Genomic DNA, 6104 nt, shown 5'->3' with positions numbered 1-6104 from the left:
AAAGATTTTTTTTTAATTACTCTAAATCAACACACAGTACCCAACTTTAATTTTTACTGCTTGTATATACAGAATATAGAAAACACACATAACATTTTTTAATTAATGACAACCAAATAACAGGGTTTCTGTGGGTCCTTAAACATTTTGTTCAAATTTAAGGCCATAAAAAGTCATAAATAGTATAACAAACGCAAATTATCATTTTAACAGGCCTTGCATTTGTGGCTGTAAAAACAGAGGCACTGTGGTCTGGATATATGCAGATATATGTAGTTTGAGAGCGTCGAGAGACTGAGCAGTTTAGATTCAACCCACAAACTAAAGCTTTTTTTCTGATGTTTTATGTCTACTTTATCATGTTTATCATCAGTTATTAGTTTATGGCTTTAAAATGTAAAGTTTTCATGAAAACAAATTTACTGATACTAGGATAATCATATTTTTTAGACATTCTATACCTATGTTCATGTATTATTAGACTCAAATGGATTTTATACATCCACATTTCTAATATCAGAATCAAAAACGCAGACATTTATATAAATTTCAATACTGACACATGTATGCTCTGGACTGACAATGCTTTTCCAAGCTGGAAATGAAAATGGAAAAATTGTATTAATCCACAATCCATGATTTGTACTTGTGTCCTACCTGTAGATGTCTCAATCAACATGCTCTGTGTGTTAGAGCCATAATGCACATTGTGGAAATTTGATAATATTGAAGTAACTTTAGATTATTATTTGTTTCACTTGCATTTTTTATAAAGAATAAGAATGTTTACACTATAATTATATATGCTTTTGTTGTGCCCTTGCTTACGCATGAGGTGACTAAGACGTCATAACCGGGTCAGTGGATTGTAAGCAAGTGACGGAGCGATACAGTTTTTGACCGTCGTTCCATATTGTGTTGTTATATAGAGTTAAAAGGTTGTTATTGCTTTGCAGTACAAAAATAAACAAGAATTCAAAAGGAATATAACGACTGGGATGAGTTCGTCGCGTCAGACTGGTTGCTTTGAACGAATGGTACATAGAACATTGGAAGAAATAAGAGTGCCATTACACTGTTTCATACACACTCAATGCACTGAGTATATAAGGTCTCCATCAGCAGATGTGGATCACACATATTAATACACTCAAACACTATAAGTCCATCAGTCCACACTTGTCCATCAGGCCATGTGCTCTAGTGAATTATACAAGCAAATGTGATGTGGTTGATTCTGAGATTTCGCAATGTCAACATTGCAGATTTGAAATGTATAATGTGATTTCTTAATCGGAGCCTCTTTCACTAACGTGACAACAGACTCATGAAAGTCAGACGGTCGGAGCCCAGGCCCTGATTTAAATGACCAGTTCAAGAGGGGAAAAGCTTTGTATGAATCTTGAAGGCAGGCTCGGGACCAGAGGTGGGTAGTAACGAATTACATTTACTTCGTTACATTTACTTGAGTACATTTTTTGGGTAACTTGTACTTTTAGAGTAGATTTAAAGATGGGTACTTTTACTCTTACTCAAGTAAATTTCTTGTGAAAAAACTGTACTTTTACTTAGTTACATTCGGTGGCGTTCCTCCGTTACTGTCAAATAGTAATAATTATATTATATATATTAAAATAAGTGAATAACTTTCGCAAGTCTCGCGAAACGTTGGAGAGGCTGCTTCGCGAGAGGTTGCTACGCATCACCCGCTTATAATTAGCGCGCGTTTAGTCGGAAGATGTGAGCTACGGGAGGCAGATTGCCCGTGGCCTCAAGTTCAGTCTATGTTTTCACTCCAAGATGTCAAAAAGAATAGTTTCATAATGCGATGCATGTTGTGTGCACCAAAACGAACTGACATCTCTCAGCATACAAGAATTCCACCCTGAAAAGAACATGTAGCGGTAAGTGTCACAATGATGCCTATATTTGAACACTATTAACGGTCATTTGGTAACTATGGGAAATTTTCCCTTATTATAATACTATTTCACACACTGTCCGAGTGTTTTCCTCATATGCGCTCTTGTGCAAGCAATGAATCGTTTGAATCCTCCAAACAACACACGTCCACGAACAAACGTTCTCATCTTCACATTTACATATCCTTTTCTTCACAAAACGAAACAAATTGAATAGCCTAATGTGACGTCTTGCATTTATACACAAATCCGGACAGACACCTGTCTGAAGTGTAGAAAATACATACAAATAAAAACGGTATTGTATTTTATTCCTACCTAAAGAATAGCCTATATACTTATACAAATATAAGAACAAAGTATGTTTTAAGAAGAGCTCTAGTTAGCCCAGCACACCATTAATTTACACTGTTTAACCATTAATCACACACACACACACACACACACACACACACACACACACACACACACACACACACACACACACACACACACATATATATATTATATATATATATATTATATATATATATATATATATATATATATATATATATATATATATATATATATATATATATACATACATATATATATATATATATATATATATATATATATATATATATATATATATATACATATATATACATATATATACATATATATATAAGGTTCATTAGCTTACATTAGTTAACATGAACTAATAATGAACTGCACTTATAAAGCACTTATTTATCTTTATGTTAATTTAAACATTTACTAATGCATTATTAAAATATTGTTAACATTAGTCAATGCACTGTGAACTAACATGAATAAACCATGAACTGCTGGATTTTTATGAACTAACGTTGACAAAGATTAACTAATGCTGAACAGAGGTGTTGTTCATGGTTAGTTCATGTTAACTAATACATTAACTAATGTTAACTAATACAACCTTATTGTAAAGTGTTACAGAGAGGTGTGTGAAAGCTCTCCAAGTAGCCTGAAATTCAGGGTTTTCGCTTATCAATCAGATCGAAAGTAACTAGTAACTAACTACTTGAGTAGTTTTCTCATCGAATACTTTTTTACTCTTACTCAAGTAAATATTACGATTGTTACTTTTACTTTTACTTGAGTAAATATTTCAGTAAGTACTTGTACTTTTACTTGAGTACAGATTTTGGCTACTCTACCCACCTCTGCTCGGGACAGGGGCCGGAGGAGGAGGAGGCCCTGAGGAGGAAGCTGAAGTACTTCTTCATGCACCCCTCTGACTAATACCAATCTAAAGGTACAGGTGCATTAACCCACTGAGAGGCTTTCTGTCTGCGACATCTTTCATAATCAGCAGCCTCAAAAAGTTTTTAGAAACTTATAAAGGTCTGAAGGTCAGAAATTGCATTTGCACATAACAAAAATATCAAATCATGAGGTTATTTAATGCGCTCACATGCAGAGATTTCTAAAGGTGTGCTCAGTCATTTTCCTCATTAAAGGGTATATTGCAGGTAAAAATAAATTCAAAATTAATATATAAACTTGGATGCAAATACAATATGAAAAGGTAATGCAGGATTAAAACGTTTCAAAAGACATAAGAGCACAAATTTAGTAGATAAAAACTTTTTCGGTAGTTTTTTCTATCTCAATTCATCATCGTTATTAAATTATTATGTCCAGCCTGTCAGGACATCGAGTCCACAGGTTTCCTAAAAAAACTAAGTTAGAAAACCTGTGGCGTTTTGTGCCGGTGAAGAGACGTGACTTAACTTCTGCATCTGCTTGGAAACCCGCGGTGGTGTGTGGTGTTCACTTTAGACCGGAGGATTATCATCCCGCTGATATGATGGAGTTTAACACTGTAATACTCATGTAAAGGATGATATTAAATGAATAAACATCCACACGCGATGCTTCTTTGCCGTTGTTTTTACGTGAATCAATTTCAACATTGATGAATACAAAGTATGCACATTAACATAAATGCATACAGTCTCACACTTTTCAAAACAGTTTTGAATTATGTGCTGATGTAACGTCTTAGGGTTACATATATTATTAAATTAAATTTAGCTCAATAGGGAATTGACCTTTCGCCGAGCCCCGCCCCCCTTAGTTACTGTTGCTACGTCCGACACACAAATGGTCAAACATGACCAGCGCGACAGATTGCTATGACGGGAAGAGATATACGGGTCCGTGCGTGTCAGTGACCTTTTTTGGAGCAATACCTCCTCGATATCCTCCAGATCGAGGCAAAAGGGGTTACAGTATGCAGTGGAGGGATATATTCAAAATATAAAAATACTTAATGAAGGAGACACGACTACTATCGAGGCTAATGCTTACCGGTCTCAAGCGAAATCTGAGAAACCCCATGACCTGTACCTCAAATGCAACCAGCACAGCCTTGTGGACCAGTCATGCTCTTGCACTGCCGGGTAAGTTCTCTTTTATATGTTATGGTCTATTATTGTCTATTGCGAGTAGCTATTTTGTTCAAATACAAGGGTATGTTAGCTAGCTATACCTACATGTGCGTCAAAGCCATTCAAAGCTAACTAACATTTCTCTGTTGTTTTGAGAATAGACATTTTGAGAATCAGAATGTTTATTTCCATTGTTGATGAACAGAATTCACAAATAGAAAATTGCTTTAGCTTAAAAGGTGCAAAAATGAAATAGATAAAACTAAATATAAAGCATTCAGATATCCATTTTATTTTATTATCTGTTGTGCACCTTTAACTAAGCCAAAGCTGTTTCCTAGTTGTGAATTATGTTCAACAATGGATATAAAACATTCTGATTCTGAAAACAGCTAATACTAAGAACATAACTAATAACATTAATAACTAATGCTACTTCTGTAATTCTTTTTTATTTAGTTCACCAGGGTTTTGCTCTCATATTGTGGGCTTGATGCACACACTGGACCTGTGCCGTGCCAGAAGTGATGACATCTCCTCCACAAGCCAGCCCCAGCAATGGCACAAAGCCAGGGGTAAAAAATTACAGGACAACCTGTGAGTGGTGTGGTGGCAGCTAAGGCCAAAGTCAACCGCAAGCGGAAACCCATCATGTCCAGTTACGTTCATAATAAGTACGACCAAACGAAATTCCAAGCCAAAAAAAAACTTTGAGTAAATTCAAACTTTTCGCTCGTCTCTGTATGTGGCTGCAATGCGTCACAATAATCTGGCGTATGTAAAAGTTGATCATTCTTTACAGATGATGGTATGTTTGGACAGAAGACAAGTTTTTTTTATTAAACTCATAAAATAAACAATAGAATAAAAAATGCCACAATTTATCATAACACCTCATGTGTGCCGCTCAAGTAGGTGATTTCCTTGCCATCAATGCTTGGATGACACACACACACACACACACACACACACACGTCTCATTAAAAATAATGGCGTGCGGTGGCTGGGATATATATAAACCTAACAACATGCATAGCATGAGTTTTGGAATGATTTATCGCGAGAGGAAAAACATGGTTTTAGTCGCATAACATCAGTTAATGGAAACGCCGTCATTTCGCAATATTTTTTTATCGACTTTTAGAAAATATCGCAAAAGTTTTGCTCAAATCTGTAATGGAAACGCGGCTACTATCTTGAACTTTTTTATTTTAGCGATGGCCCTCTCTACATGCACCCTGTGCTTTGCAATGCGCTTTGTCACCAGCACATCCCCAGCTGGCATTTGCCTCTTATACCCCTTTTCCACCAAAGCAGTGCTAGAGCTAGATCGGAGCCAGAGCCTAGTTTCAAATCGGTTCTTTGTGTTTCCACACCCAAAGCCCCAGCTCTGAGCCAGGAAAAGTGGTTCTTAAGTAGCACCAAAACAAACAGGTAAAAATACATTTGGGGGTAAAATATGTGTTTTTTTTTTGGCATGGTTGCCTACTTAAATTCACATTCCCAGGGCTAAATATCACAAAACTGGGGTCGCTTCAACCCGCTGACATGAAAAACAGCACACGGCAACGGGACTTGGCAACACTGCCTAGCTAGCGTTGCTGAGAAAGATGAGACGTATACACACTGCATGAAAAGTGGGATTTTCGACCCCGTAAACGCCTGTATACTCCTGGAAATCTCCCTAATTTTCGGCAGTTTTCGACAATTTAGAGGCAGCGAACGTCGCGATCGTCTGTGCCACAAATTGTCGTAAACGAAC

The sequence above is a fragment of the Gobio gobio genome, assembly GCF_949357685.1.
Source record: "Gobio gobio genome assembly, chromosome: 5".
In the NCBI taxonomy this organism is placed as follows: domain Eukaryota; kingdom Metazoa; phylum Chordata; class Actinopteri; order Cypriniformes; family Gobionidae; genus Gobio; species Gobio gobio.
Note: the sequence above shows the minus strand (reverse complement) of the source record.